Source organism: Ranitomeya imitator, chromosome 3 (assembly GCF_032444005.1).
Source record: "Ranitomeya imitator isolate aRanImi1 chromosome 3, aRanImi1.pri, whole genome shotgun sequence".
NCBI lineage: Eukaryota > Metazoa > Chordata > Amphibia > Anura > Dendrobatidae > Ranitomeya > Ranitomeya imitator.
In genome coordinates, this window is record NC_091284.1 from 753,357,866 (window position 1) to 753,374,932 (window position 17,067).

Here is a 17,067-nt window from a genome sequence, read left to right on the forward strand (position 1 = left end):
GTCATCTGAGAAAATTGGAACAATTATGCTAATCAAACTCTGATCAGAGCGTGATCACAGTGTAATCTGATTTTGTAAGACATAGAGAAAAAAATGTCTCCATGTTTTCCAGTCTGTCAGTCCATGGAAATTGGACTGCATTCAGAAGTCATCTGAGTGCAGCCTGACGATTTCCATGCACTCATTGACTTGCGATCTGAATATCGGATCAAAATTGATCAGGCATCAAAAAATCTGCCATGTGTACGGCCCCATAGAATAGCATTGGTCTGAGGGCTATCCGATGTTTTGTCAGAATTCAGTCAGACTGAAAATACTGTCATCTGCACGAGCCCTATATATAAGTCATCACTATAAAGTAATGGACCACCCCTATGAATAACAAAAAAAATCTCTGCACGTTTGGTATCTTCATTGAACTGACCTGAAGAATTGCATTTTGTTTCACCATTTCATCCCCGGTGAAATTTTTTCTTGGTTCTCATAATAAAAAGCCATAAAAAATGCATAAAGTTAAAGATCTGGGAAGACTGGAAAGAAAAATGTAAATGTAAAAACGGATCTTGGCTGTGGAGGCAAAAGGGGTTAAGATCCTAGCAATACCCCTGTTTCTATAATCAATCTATCTATCCTTTATCTCTCTCTCTATCTCTCACTCTCTCTCTGTTATCTATCTATCTATCTATCTATCTATCTATCTATCTATCTATCTATCTATCTATCTATCTATCCAGTATGTAACTATCTTATATATCTATTATCTATCTATCTCTATGATCTATCCAATAGCTATCAATTATCTATCTTTACCTATCTATTATCTATCCAATATATTTATCTATCACATATATATCTATCCCATATCTATCTCTCTATCAATCAGCTATCTATCTACTCTATTATCTATCTATTTCATATCTATCAATTATCTATGTACTCTGTATCTATTTCATATCTATCTATCCAACCTATTTATCATCTATCTCACATCTATCCATTATCTATCTTCTATCATCTATCTATCGATAGATCTATCTATTTCATATCTTTCTATCTCATAGCTATCTATCTAATATCTATCTAATATCGATCACCTATCTATCTATCTATCTATCATCTATCTAATATCTATCTATCTAATATCGATCACCTATCTATCTAATATCGATCACCTATCTATCATCTATCTAATATCTATCTACTATCTATCTATCTATCTATCTATCTATCTAATATCTATCTATCTATCTATCATCTATATAATATCTATCTATCATCTATCTAATATCTATATCTATCTATCTAATAGCTATCTATCATCTATATAATATCTATCTTTCTATCTATCTATCTAATATCTATCTATCTATCTATCTATCTATCTATCTATCTATCTATCTATCTATCTATCTAATATATCTATCTATCTATCTATCTATATAATATATCTATCTATCTAATATCTATCTATCTATCTATCTATCTATCTATCTATCTATCTATCTATCTATCTATCTATCTATCTATCTATCTATCTATCTATCCCTCTGTACATTACAAAGCCCATTCCTGGGGTTTCCTGAGACCAGTGCCTTGTCTGTACTGCCCTGTCCCTCAGGCTCCTTGTGCAGCCGCTGATGCCTCATGTGCAGGGCAGTACTGGGCGCTGAGGTTGTGCCCTGACCACTGCTGACAATCCCCTGCGGGCACAGGCCGGGCAGCAGCACATATGTGGTGGGCAGGATGGCTGCTGGATGCTGCTGGTGTGAGGAGGAGAGCAGCATCCCAATGAGGGCCGGGCTAATGCAAATCACTGCAATAACAGCAGAAGGAAAGCAGCTGCAGCCCAGACTCAGCACCTCAGCAGTCAGAGTCAGTCAGGGGCCAGCACCTCCATAACAAAGACCCCCAGCCTGTCTGTGCCGGCACAATACCCTGCAGGACACCCTCACTGCCTGTGCCCTCCTCTCACCCAGCAGCAGTAGCAGACAAGGTAAGTGCCTGCACTGCCATCACCCATTCATTGTGCTGCCATGGATTAGGTAATGCTGTAATGCTCTCATCGCCTGTGCCCTGCAGCAAGCTGGTGACAGGGAGATGGGCACAGAGCAACTCATTACATCTGGAGGCACTGAGCTTTCCCTGCAATTCTGCAAGCCTGGCAATGTGTTGCAGCAAGACTATGAGGAATAGCTGTCTGTCTGTCACATATAGATGTTACTATTATATGTATAAATATCCCCTGTAATTAAATTGCATGGACGATGCAGGTTCCTCCTATACAGAATTGCACATTATATATGTCGCTCTCTCTACATACTGTATATAGCATAGGATTGGCCTCCATACACTGTATATAGCATAGGATTGGCCTCTATATACTATATATAGCATAGGATTGGCCTCTATATACTGTATATAGCATAGGATTGGCCTCTATACACTGTATATAGCATAGGATTGGCCTCTATACACTGTATATAGCATAGGATTGGCCTCTATATACTGTATATAGCATTGGATTGGCCTCTATACACAGTATATAGCATAGGATTGGCCTCTATACACTGTATATAGCATAGGATTGGCCTCTATATACTGTATATAGCATAGGATTGGCCTCTATATACTGTATATAGCATAGGATTGGCCTCTATATACTGTATATAGCATAGGATTGGCCTCTATACACTGTATATAGCATAGGATTGGCCTCTATACACAGTATATAGCATTGGATTGGCCTCTATACACAGTATATAGCATAGGATTGGCCTCTATACACTGTATATAGCATAGGATTGGCCTCTATATACTGTATATAGCATAGGATTGGCCTCTATATACTGTATATAGCATAGGATTGGCCTCTATACACAGTATATAGCATAGGATTGGCCTCTATATACTGTATATACCATAGGATTGGCCTCTGTACACAGTAAATAGCATAGGATTGGCCTCTATATACTGTATATAGCATAGGATTGGCCTCTGTACACAGTAAATAGCATAGGATTGGCCTCTATATACTGTATATAACATAGGATTGGCCTCTATATACTGTATATAGCATAGGATTGGCCTCTATACACTGTATATAGCATAGGATTGGCCTCTATATACTGTATATAGCATAGGATTGGCCTCTATACACTGTATATAGCATAGGATTGGCCTCTATACACTGTATATAGCATAGGATTGGCCTCTATACACTGTATATAGCATAGGATTGGCCTCTATATACTGTATATACCATAGGATTGGCCTCTATACACTGTATATAGCATAGGATTGGCCTCTATATACTGTATATAACATAGGATTGGCCTCTATATACTGTATATAGCATAGGATTGGCCTCTATATACTGTATATAACATAGGATTGGCCTCTATATACTGTATATAGCATAGGATTGGCCTCTATACACAGTATATAGCATAGGATTGGCCTCTATATACTGTATATAACATAGGATTGGCCTCTATATACTGTATATAGCATAGGATTGGCCTCTATACACTGTATATAGCATAGGATTGGCCTCTATATACTGTATATAGCATAGGATTGGCCTCTATACACTGTATATAGCATAGGATTGGCCTCTATATACTGTATATAGCATAGGATTGGCCTCTATATACTGTATATAACATAGGATTGGCCTCTGTACACGGTAAATAGCATAGGATTGGCCTCTGTACACAGTAAATAGCATAGGATTGGCCTCTATATACTGTATATACCATAGGATTGGCCTCTATATACTGTATATAGCATAGGATTGGCCTCTATACACTGTATATAGCATAGGATTGGCCTCTATACACTGTATATAGCATAGGATTGGCCTCTATATACTGTATATAGCATTGGATTGGCCTCTATACACAGTATATAGCATAGGATTGGCCTCTATATACTGTATATAGCATAGGATTGGCCTCTATATACTGTATATAGCATAGGATTGGCCTCTATATACTGTATATAACATAGGATTGGCCTCTGTACACGGTAAATAGCATAGGATTGGCCTCTATATACTGTATATAGCATAGGATTGGCCTCTATACACAGTATATAGCATAGGATTGGCCTCTATATACTGTATATAACATAGGATTGGCCTCTATATACTGTATATAGCATAGGATTGGCCTCTATACACTGTATATAGCATAGGATTGGCCTCTATATACTGTATATAGCATAGGATTGGCCTCTATACACTGTATATAGCATAGGATTGGCCTCTATATACTGTATATAGCATAGGATTGGCCTCTATATACTGTATATAACATAGGATTGGCCTCTATATACTGTATATAGCATAGGATTGGCCTCTATACACTGTATATAGCATAGGATTGGCCTCTATATACTGTATATAGCATAGGATTGGCCTCTATACACTGTATATAGCATAGGATTGGCCTCTATACACTGTATATAGCATAGGATTGGCCTCTATACACTGTATATAGCATAGGATTGGCCTCTATATACTGTATATACCATAGGATTGGCCTCTATACACTGTATATAGCATAGGATTGGCCTCTATATACTGTATATAACATAGGATTGGCCTCTATATACTGTATATAGCATAGGATTGGCCTCTATATACTGTATATAACATAGGATTGGCCTCTATATACTGTATATAGCATAGGATTGGCCTCTATACACAGTATATAGCATAGGATTGGCCTCTATATACTGTATATAACATAGGATTGGCCTCTATATACTGTATATAGCATAGGATTGGCCTCTATACACTGTATATAGCATAGGATTGGCCTCTATATACTGTATATAGCATAGGATTGGCCTCTATACACTGTATATAGCATAGGATTGGCCTCTATATACTGTATATAGCATAGGATTGGCCTCTATATACTGTATATAACATAGGATTGGCCTCTGTACACGGTAAATAGCATAGGATTGGCCTCTGTACACAGTAAATAGCATAGGATTGGCCTCTATATACTGTATATACCATAGGATTGGCCTCTATATACTGTATATAGCATAGGATTGGCCTCTATACACTGTATATAGCATAGGATTGGCCTCTATACACTGTATATAGCATAGGATTGGCCTCTATATACTGTATATAGCATTGGATTGGCCTCTATACACAGTATATAGCATAGGATTGGCCTCTATATACTGTATATAGCATAGGATTGGCCTCTATATACTGTATATAGCATAGGATTGGCCTCTATATACTGTATATAACATAGGATTGGCCTCTGTACACGGTAAATAGCATAGGATTGGCCTCTGTACACAGTAAATAGCATAGGATTGGCCTCTATATACTGTATATAGCATAGGATTGGCCTCTATACACTGTATATAGCATAGGATTGGCCTCTATACACTGTATATAGCATAGGATTGGCCTCTATATACTGTATATAGCATTGGATTGGCCTCTATACACAGTATATAGCATAGGATTGGCCTCTATATACTGTATATAGCATAGGATTGGCCTCTATATACTGTATATAGCATAGGATTGGCCTCTGCATATGCTCTTCTAACCTTTCCAAAAAGTGACAGCGCCTCGATGGTTAATCCTATATGGAATAGTACTGTGTATTTATATATATATATTTCTGTGTTATTGGAGTGGCCTGGATTTTGTGCTGTGATTGATGCTGACAGATGCACCATACGTGGCCCCCAGCACGGTGACAATGCATACAAGATGCAGGTTCATCCTATACATCCCCCTCCTCCCCATGAGATAATTGGCTCTGATGCCTTAGTAATTGTCTATGGATGGACAGGACAGACAATAGTTGTACAGACTGCCATCTTCATATACTGGGGAATGGGAGGGGGTGCACTTCATTATGCTGCAAAACTTATGTAGCGGTTCCATCTATAGTCCTCCGCATTGAGCCCAAATTTGCATTTTGGAGAAAAAATGGCTTATATTGCAGAAGGGACCTGGAGGAAGTGATCATGCCTTGAGAAACATAAGGGTTAATTATACTCCCTTGCTGCAGAATACTGATTAGACAAAGAAATACAGTTCTTCCAGGCATCCTAAAATGCTTCAAGTGGCGTTCAATCATCATCAGCCTGGAGAGGGTGAGCTCACCATCTTATTCCTCCGCGCCTGACATGTAAATGTGAGATCCGTGCAGGAGACGTATTGATTAATAAAATATTACTGCTTCTACATGGCACATGGCTTAGGTATCCGTGCCCTGGATTGCAGCAGATGAAGTGGCGGGAGGAACGCATGGTACTTGGCAGAAGGGAGTTGTCCGTCTCATTCATTTCCCTGCACTTTGGATGGGAGTAATTCATGTGTCTGAGGATCCCTGCAATGTGGGAATAAAGAGAATGTCATTTATACCGTAGTCACTGAGGATCCGGGGCGTCCCCTGTATATACCGCATGGTCAGCACATTGTATGGCGGAAGAAGAGCGAGCGCAGGGCAGGTGCTGCACCCTGGGGACACCAGAACCAGACACATGTCTTACCGTGTGTGTCGCCTCCTGCCATGTATTCCTCTCAGTGGATGCGATATGATAGCACCTCATATTCTAGCGGGATTCCTCTGCTATCCATAGGATACGATGTGTATATATATAGGCAGTATGGCAGTATACAGCACTGATGGTTTCCCACTGGTTAGCATAGGCTTTTCCAGTTTTACATGTTAGATTCTTCTACAAATTGAAAGTTACCGTAATTAGAAGGTAGAATCTATCGATAAATGTGTGTTCTCTATTGGAAATCAATCAGTAGGGTGAGATACATGACACTAATATTGTTCTAAATGGGAAATCCCGCCAGTCCCTCTTTCCCTGTAGATCCGCGGTTCATGAGGACTTTGTGGAATGTGATTTTTTTTCCCTTTTTTTCACATAGGAGGGATTTTTTCAGGAATTTTCTCTATGTCTGCAGTGCTAAGTATCCAGACTGTGTCTACAGTATTGTAATGGTCTGATCAGACTAAATGAACTAGAAAAATGATCTGGCATCTGGTCCTTGGAGCCAGTGAGCAGACACTGTATGGCTGCCAGGCCTATGTATGCCTCTGTGACATGGATCCTCTTATTATTACATATCTAATATCATGGCTGCCAGGCCTACGTATACCTCTGTGACATGGATCCTCTTATCATTACATATTTAATATCATGGCTGCCAGGCCTACGTATGCTTCTGTGACATGGATCCTCCTATTACATATCTAATATCATGGCTGCCAGGCCTACGAATGCCTCTGTGACATGGATCCTCTTATTATTACATATCTAATATCATGGCTGCCAGGCCTACGTATGCCTCTGTGACATGGATCATCTCATCATTACATATCTAATATCATGGCTGCCAGGCCTACGTATGCCTCTGTGACATGGATCCTCTTATCATTACATATCTAATATCATGGCTGCCAGGCCTACGTATGCCTCTGTGACATGGATCCTCTTATCATTACATATCTAATATCATGGCTGCCAGGCCTACGTATGCCTCTGTGACATGGATCCTCTTATCATTACATATCTAATATCATGGCTGCCAGGCCTACGTATGCCTCTGTGACATGGATTCTCTTATCATTACATATTTAATATCATGGCTGCCAGGCCTACGAATGCCTCTGTGACATGGATCCTCTTATCATTACATATCTAATATCATGGCTGCCAGGCCTACGTATGCCTCTGTGACATGGATCCTCTTATCATTACATATCTAATATCATGGCTGCCAGGCCTACGTATGCCTCTGTGACATGGATCCTCTTATTACATATCTAATATCATGGCTGCCAGGCCTACGTATGCCTCTGTGACATGGATCCTCTTATCATTACATATCTAATATCATGGCTGCCAGGCCTACGTATGCCTCTGTGACATGGATTCTCTTATCATTACATATTTAATATCATGGCTGCCAGGCCTACGAATGCCTCTGTGACATGGATCTGTTGTGAATTCTGTGGCTGAGTTCACTTCTGTGGTCACAAGTGGTATTGCAGTCTCTGGGCTTCCTCCCTCAGGTGTTTTGGTGAGCTCGTTGGCTGCCTTGCTATATAGCTCCACCTGAGTCTGTCTTCCTTGCTCCTTGTCAATGTTCCAGTGTTGGATCTGAGCTACTGCATCTTTCCTTGGGCCTGCTGCTCTGCTAGATAAGTGCTTCTAGTTTGTTTTCTGTTTTTTCTGTCCAGCTTGCTATTAACTTTTGCTGGAAGCTCTGAGAAGCAAAGGGGTGCACCGCCGTGCTGTTAGTTCGGCACGGTGGGTCTTTTTGCCCCTTTGCGTGGTTTTCGTTTTAGGGTTTTTTGTAGACTGCATAGTTCTCTTTGCTATCCTCGCTCTGTCTAGAATATCGGGCCTCACTTTGCTGAATCTATTTCATTCCTACGTTTGTCTTTTCATCTTGCTAACAGTCATTATATGTGGGGGGCTGCCTATTCCTTTGGGGTATTTCTCTGAGGTAAGTCAGGCTTGTATTTCTATCTTCAGGCTAGTCAGCTCCTCAGGCAGTGCCGAGTTGCATAGGTAGTTGATAGGCGCAATCCACTGCTGCTTATAGTTGTGTGAGGATAGATCAGGTACTGCAGTCTACAGAGATTCCACGTCTCAGAGCTCGTCCTATTGTTTTTGGTTATTGCCAGATCTCTGTATGTGCGCTGATTACTGCACGCTGTGTTGCCTGATTGCCAGCCTCAACAGTACAAGGAGCCCTTCAATGATTTCCAATAGAGGGAAAAAATAAATCCTGACATCATTTTTTTTTCTTAGCTCTGTCTTCAGTCTTTTTTTTCCCCTAGACATTAGAGTGCTTCAGGACACAGCTGTGGACATGGATATTCAGGCTCTGTGCTCCTCAATGGATAATCTCGTTGTAAATGTACAAAAGATTCAAGATACTATTGATCAGAAATCGATGCTAGAACCAAGAATTCCGATTCCTGATTTGTTTTTTGGTGACAGAACTAAGTTCCTGAGCTTCAGAAATAATTGTAAGCTATTTTTGGCCTTGAAACCTCATTCTTCTGGTAATCCTATTCAACAGGTTTTGATTATTATTTCTTTTTTGCGCGGCGACCCACAGGACTGGGCGTTTTCTCTTGCACCAGGAGATTCTGCATTGAGTAATGTTGATGCATTTTTCCAGGCGCTGGGATTGCTTTACGATGAGCCTAATTCAGTGGATCAAGCTGAGAAAAATCTGCTGGCTTTATGCCAGGGTCAGGATGATGTAGAAGTATATTGTCAGAAATTTAGGAAATGGTCAGTACTCACTCTGTGGAATGAATCTGCACTAGCGGCTTTGTTCAGAAAGGGTCTCTCTGAAGCTCTTAAGGATGTAATGGTGGGATTTCCTATGCCTGCTGGTTTGAATGAGTCTATGTCCTTGGCCATTCAGATCGGTCGTCGCTTGCGCGAGCGTAAATCTGTGCACCATCTGGCGGTATTGTCTGAGAGTAAGCCTGAGCCTATGCAGTGCGACAGGACTATGACTAAAGTAGAACGGCACGAACACAGACGTCTGAACAGACTGTGTTTCTATTGTGGTGATTCTACTCATGCTATTTCTAATTGTCCTAAACGCACTAGGCGGTTCGATAGCTCTGCCGTTATTGGTACTGTACAGTCCAAATTCCTTTTGTCCATTACCTTAATGTGCTCTTTGTCATCATATTCTGTCATGGCGTTTGTGGATTCAGGCGCTGCCCTGAATCTGATGGATTTGGATTATGCTAAACGTTGTGGATTTTTCTTGGAGCCTTTGCGGTGTCCTATTCCGTTGAGAGGAATTGATGCTACACCTTTGGCCAAGAATAAGCCTCAGTACTGGGCCCAGCTGACCATGTGCATGGCTCCTGCACATCAGGAAGTTATTCGCTTTTTGGTACTGCATAATTTGCATGATGTGGTCGTGTTGGGGTTGCCATGGCTACAAACCCATAATCCAGTATTGGATTGGAACTCTATGTCGGTAACCAGCTGGGGTTGTCAGGGAGTACATGGTGATGTTCCATTTTTGTCTATTTCGTCATCCATTCCTTCTGACATCCCAGAGTTCTTGTCGGACTTTCAGGATGTATTTGAAGAGTCCAAGTCTGATGCCCTACCTCCGCATAGGAATTGTGATTGTGCTATCGATTTGATTCCTGGTAGTAAATTCCCTAAGGGTCGTTTATTTAATTTGTCCGTACCTGAACACACCGCTATGCGCAGTTATGTGAAGGAGTCCCTGGAGAAGGGACATATTCGCCCATCGTCGTCACCATTGGGAGCAGGGTTCTTTTTTGTAGCCAAGAAGGATGGTTCGCTAAGACCGTGTATTGATTACCGCCTTCTTAATAAGATCACTGTTAAGTTTCAGTATCCCTTGCCATTGATTTCTGACTTGTTTGCTCGGATTAAGGGGGCTAGTTGGTTTACTAAGATTGATCTTCGTGGTGCGTATAATCTGGTGAGAATCAGGCAGGGAGATGAATGGAAAACGGCATTTAATACGCCCGAGGGTCATTTTGAGTATCTGGTGATGCCGTTCGGACTTGCCAATGCTCCATCTGTTTTTCAGTCTTTTATGCATGACATTTTCCGTGAGTATCTGGATAAATTCTTGATTGTTTACTTGGATGACATTTTGATCTTCTCAGATGATTGGGAGTCTCATGTGAAGCAAGTCAGAATGGTTTTCCAGGTACTGCGTGCTAATTCCTTGTTCGTGAAGGGATCAAAGTGTCTCTTCGGTGTGCAGAAAGTTTCATTTTTGGGGTTCATCTTTTCCCCTTCTACTATCGAGATGGATCCGGTTAAGGTTCAGGCCATCCAGGATTGGACTCAGCCGACATCTCTAAAAAGTCTGCAGAAATTCCTGGGCTTTGCTAATTTTTATCGTCGCTTCATCTGTAATTTTTCTAGCATTGCCAGACCATTGACCGATTTGACCAAGAAGGGTGCTGATTTGGTTAATTGGTCTTCTGCTGCCGTGGAAGCTTTTCAGGAGTTGAAGCGTCGTTTTTGCTGTGCCCCTGTGTTGTGTCAACCTGATGTTTCTCTTCCGTTCCAGGTCGAGGTTGATGCTTCTGAGATTGGTGCAGGGGCGGTTTTGTCACAGAGAGGTTCTGGTTGCTCAGTGTTCAAACCATGTGCTTTCTTTTCCAGGAAATTTTCTGCTGCTGAGCGTAATTATGATGTGGGCAACCGAGAGTTGCTGGCCATGAAGTGGGCATTCGAGGAGTGGCGTCATTGGCTTGAGGGTGCTAAGCATCGCGTGGTGGTTTTGACTGATCATAAGAACCTTACTTATCTTGAGTCTGCCAAGCGCTTGAATCCTAGACAGGCCCGTTGGTCGTTATTTTTTGCTCGTTTTGATTTTGTGATTTCATACCTTCCGGGCTCTAAAAATGTGAAGGCGGATGCTCTGTCTAGGAGTTTTGTGCCCGACTCTCCGGGGTTATCTGAGCCGGCGAGTATCCTCAAGGAAGGAGTCATTGTGTCTGCCATCTCCCCTGATTTGCGGAGAGTGTTGCAGAAATTTCAGGCTAATAAACCTGATCGTTGTCCGGCCGAGAAACTGTTCGTCCCTGATAGGTGGACTAGTAAAGTTATCTCTGAACTTCATTGTTCGGTGCTGGCCGGTCATCCAGGAATCTTTGGTACCAGGGAGTTGGTTGCTAGATCCTTCTGGTGGCCATCTCTGTCACGGGATGTGCGTGCTTTTGTGCAGTCCTGTGGAATTTGTGCTAGGGCTAAGCCCTGCTGTTCACGTGCCAGTGGGTTGCTTTTGCCCTTGCCGGTCCCGAAGAGGCCTTGGACACATATTTCGATGGATTTCATTTCTGACCTTCCCGTTTCTCAAAAAATGTCGGTCATTTGGGTGGTCTGTGATCGCTTTTCTAAAATGGTCCATCTGGTGCCCTTGGTTAAATTGCCTTCCTCCTCTGATTTGGTGCCTTTGTTCTTCCAGCATGTGGTTCGTTTACATGGCATTCCTGAGAATATTGTTTCTGACAGAGGTTCCCAGTTTGTCTCGAGGTTCTGGCGAGCCTTTTGTGGTAGGATGGGCATTGACCTATCTTTTTCCTCGGCCTTCCATCCTCAGACTAATGGCCAGACCGAACGAACCAATCAGACCTTGGAAACATATCTGAGATGTTTTGTTTCCGCTGACCAGGATGATTGGGTGTCATTTTTGCCGTTGGCTGAGTTCGCCCTTAATAATCGGGCCAGCTCGGCTACCTTGGTCTCTCCATTTTTCTGCAATTCTGGGTTCCATCCTCGTTTCTCTTCAGGACAGGTTGAGTCTTCGGACTGTCCTGGTGTGGATTATGTGGTGGACAGGTTGCAGCAGATCTGGACTCAGGTAGTGGACAATTTGACCTTGTCCCAGGAGAAGGCTCAGCTTTTTGCTAATCGCAGACGCCGTGTGGGACTCCAACTTCGTGTTGGGGATCTGGTTTGGTTATCTTCTCGTCATATACCTATGAAGGTTTCCTCTCCTAAATTTAAACCTCGTTTTATTGGTCCGTATAGGATTTCTGAGATTCTCAATCCGGTGTCTTTTCGTCTGACCCTCCCAGACTCCTTTTCCATACATAATGTATTCCATAGGTCGTTGTTGAGGAGATACGTGGCACCTATGGTTCCATCTGTGGAGCCTCCTGCCCCTGTTTTGGTGGAGGGGGAATTGGAGTATATTGTGGAGAAGATTTTGGATTCTCGTGTCTCTAGACGGAAACTCCAGTATCTGGTCAAATGGAAGGGTTATGCTCAGGAAGATAATTCTTGGGTTTTTGCCTCTGATGTCCATGCCCCAGATCTTGTTCGTGCCTTTCATGTGGCTCATCCTGGTCGGCCTGGGGGTTCTGGTGAGGGTTCGGTGACCCCTCCTCAAGGGGGGGGTACTGTTGTGAATTCTGTGGCTGAGTTCACTTCTGTGGTCACAAGTGGTATTGCAGTCTCTGGGCTTCCTCCCTCAGGTGTTTTGGTGAGCTCGTTGGCTGCCTTGCTATTTAGCTCCACCTGAGTCTGTCTTCCTTGCTCCTTGTCAATGTTCCAGTGTTGGATCTGAGCTACTGCATCTTTCCTTGGGCCTGCTGCTCTGCTAGATAAGTGCTTCTAGTTTGTTTTCTGTTTTTTCTGTCCAGCTTGCTATTAACTTTTGCTGGAAGCTCTGAGAAGCAAAGGGGTGCACCGCCGTGCTGTTAGTTCGGCACGGTGGGTCTTTTTGCCCCTTTGCGTGGTTTTCGTTTTAGGGTTTTTTGTAGACTGCATAGTTCTCTTTGCTATCCTCGCTCTGTCTAGAATATCGGGCCTCACTTTGCTGAATCTATTTCATTCCTACGTTTGTCTTTTCATCTTGCTAACAGTCATTATATGTGGGGGGCTGCCTATTCCTTTGGGGTATTTCTCTGAGGTAAGTCAGGCTTGTATTTCTATCTTCAGGCTAGTCAGCTCCTCAGGCAGTGCCGAGTTGCATAGGTAGTGATAGGCGCAATCCACTGCTGCTTATAGTTGTGTGAGGATAGATCAGGTACTGCAGTCTACAGAGATTCCACGTCTCAGAGCTCGTCCTATTGTTTTTGGTTATTGCCAGATCTCTGTATGTGCGCTGATTACTGCACGCTGTGTTGCCTGATTGCCAGCCATAACATGGATCCTCTTATCATTACATATCTAATATCATGGCTGCCAGGCCTACGTATGCCTCTGTGACATGGATCCTCTTATCATTACATATCTAATATCATGGCTGCCAGGCCTACGTATGCCTCTGTGACATGGATCCTCTTCTCATTACATATCTAATATCATGGCTGCCAGGCCTACGTATGCCTCTGTGACATGGATCCTCTTATCATTACATATCTAATATCATGGCTGCCAGGCCTACGAATGCCTCAGTGGCATGGATCCTCTTATTACATATCTAATATCATGGCTGCCAGGCCTACGCATGCCTCTGTGACATGGATCCTCTTATCATTACATATCTAATATCATGGCTGCCAGGCCTACAAATGCCTCTGTGACATGGATTCTCTTATTATTACATATCTAATATCATGGCTGCCAGGCCTATGTATGCCTCTGTGACATGTATTCTCTTATCATTACTTATCTAATATCATGGCTGCCCGGCCTACGCATGCCTCGGTGACATGGATCCTCTTATCATTACATATCTAATATCATGGCTGCCAGGCCTACGTATGCCTCTGTGACATGGATCCTCTTATCATTACATAGCTAATATCATAGCTGCCAGACCTACGTATGCCTCTGTGACCTGGATTCTCTTATTATTACATATCTAATATCATGGCTGCCAGGCCTACGTATGCCTCTGTGACATGAATCCTCTTATCATTACTTATCTAATATCATGGCTGCCAGGCCTACGAATGCCTCTGTGACGTGGATTCTCTTATTATTACATATCTAATATCATGGCTGCCAGGCCTACGTATGCCTCTGTGACATGGATTCTCTTATCATTACATATCTAATTTCATGGCTAGACTTACATGTCTGACGATATTGTTTTACAGTTTAGTCTGATGGTGATCTGTTGTAGTGGACAGAAGCCATGTTCTATGTATAAAATATACATATAGGATTTTCTCAGAGGCCCGTACATAGTAATTGAGAGGGCTCCACTGCTGTTATTAAACTGGGACCCCCTGCCGGTGTATATTCACATCATTGACTCCCTTCTCTTGAAGATGAGAAGGGCAGCTGAACACATCCTCTCGGGCCTATGAACTCAGGGGAAACCTGTTTGTAGTTAGCACTGCCTGAGGGTTAAGACCCCCATAAACATTACACTAATTTGGACAAAACCCACCGATATGGACAGGTGTAGCCGAGCAGTCTAACGTCTATGGGGGCTGTACAACTAACCCTCAACAGATGAGGTCAGGGGAGATGAGGAACCGTTATGTCCGATTTCAGACTGCCGATTCTTTAGTTTTTTTAAGAGATAAGTCACCACCAGAGATGTCTGCCAGATACTTTCTCATAGAGATTACAGGAGCTCTCCTGCGTAATATGTGAGAGTTCGGGAAGATAGTTGCCAGCTGAATAATCAGCCGAACCAGTTTTGGACTGGGGAGCCAAGGGCCCACCAGTATCCAACTCCAGGGCCCTGCGTTTCAGCTTCATGCAAATGTGACATTATCTTCAATCACAAACTTATATAACAATGAGCTGAGTAGATTAGTAAATGAATAAGATGCCGCCTTTGTCTGAACATAATGATTCAAGTATATAGTGCTAAGTGCTACTTATATAAGAGGGCGGTGGCCCACTATTACACATGGTCCACCGGAGGATTCTCCTGTTCTGTTGGCCAGTTCAAACCTGGGCCGAACCATCGTTTGGCCGACAAATATCTAGTGTGTATGTGGGGCATAAAACAGAGATTTCTCCTGTTCCTGAGTTAGCACAACAGTGGTAGACATTACACAGCTCATGTGAAATGCTCTCTGCTTACTGACACTGAATAGCAGATCAATTTGCTTTATATACACTAAATAGACTAAAGAATCACGAAACCTCCATATTACACCTATAGAAGATTTTATGTCACCCCACTCTAAATCCATTGACAATTGCATTAATATGGAGCTAGTCTCTTATTTGCAGCTACAACAGCTTCCATCCTTTCTGAACGTTTTCTACAAAATTGTGGAGGTGTCTGTGGAAATTTCTGCCTATTCATCTAGACGAGAATTTGTGAGGTCGAACACTGATTTTGGTGGAGAGGGCCAGATTCAGAATCACTCCCCTAGTCCATTCCAAAGATGTTAGATGGGTCAGGGTTCTGTGGGACCTGTCATGTTCCAAACCAATCTCCCCCAACTATGTCTTTATGGACCTTACTTTATGCACTGGTGCACAGTCATGGACAGCAGAAAATGGCCTTGCCCAAACTCTTCTCGCAAAGCTGAAATCTACAATTGTCCATATTGTCTTGTGTTGAAGAATTAAGATTTCTTTTCACTGGACCTAAGAGACCTAGGCAGACCCTTGAAAAACAAGCTTTTCAGTTGGCACAATGCAGTCAGGAAGGTAATGTTTTTCTGCCATTCTCCAAACACAGACTCTTCCACTAGATGTCAGATACAGAGGCGTGATTTGTTACGCCACAGAACACGTTTACATTGTTCCAGTGGTGGCTGCTTTACACCACTTCATTCAATGCTTGGTATTGTTCTTGGTCATGTAAGGCTCACTTGCAGTTGCTCAGCTATGGAAATCAATGCCATGAAGCTTTTGTCAGCACAGCTTGGTGACTATGCCCTATGCGCCTCAGTACTCGGCGATCGCACTATGCTCCAAGTGGTCTCAACTTTGTGGCTGAGATGCTAAATGCTTCCACTTCTCCATAATACCACTCACAGGTGATGGTGAAAGATTTAGGAGAGAAGACATTTGATGTACTGACTTGTTAGATTTGTGACGTCCTATAACAGTAGCACTGTGGTATCGGTGAGTTCTTTATAATGAGCCGATATGTTGAAAAAAAGAGAGAAAAAGAGCATGGACCGCACCTCCAAAAATTATACAATGGTCTAATGCCGCTAGGCAAAAATATATAACTAAACATGAGGTTCTTAGTTTACCATTCTGATCAGACATTATGAATCTCACTGCCACGTCACAGCAAACCTTGTAGTGGGTCCTAACGGAGCGGAGCCGTGCGCAGACCATTGCCACAGCGGCAATACACCAGCAAGGCAGACGGCCCGGTGCCCCACAGCACCCATTGCTGCAAGACAGAGTCCCCATGACTCCAGACCGTGTCACCCCACCAGCACAAAACCACATCAACAACGGCCGCCACACAGCACCCACAACAAATGAAAGGAGCACTGAGACTCACCTTCCTCCAGCTATTCAGTGAGAGCAAAAATGGGCTGGACCCCTTACTTTACAGTCTACTGCTAATTAAAATCACCTGTGCCAAATAGGAGGAGTGCACATCCGAAGAAAACAGAACATGCAATATGCTCAAAAAAAGAG

General features: G+C 42.6%; 1 protein-coding gene across 5 annotated transcripts in view; it reads left to right on the forward strand.

Annotated features, from left to right (window-relative positions):
• The first annotated feature begins 1,731 nt into the window (after positions 1-1,731).
• DCLK1 (doublecortin like kinase 1) overlaps positions 1,732-17,067 on the forward strand; it is a 560,719-nt gene continuing 545,383 nt past the window's right edge. The window contains exon 1 of one of the 5 annotated variants that reach the window (XM_069758966.1): positions 1,732-1,993. The gene's annotated coding sequence lies outside the window, so the exon portion shown is untranslated. The remainder of the gene's footprint in view (positions 1,994-17,067) is intronic. The other 4 variants (XM_069758968.1, XM_069758965.1, XM_069758971.1 and 1 more) reach the window with 4 other exon arrangements.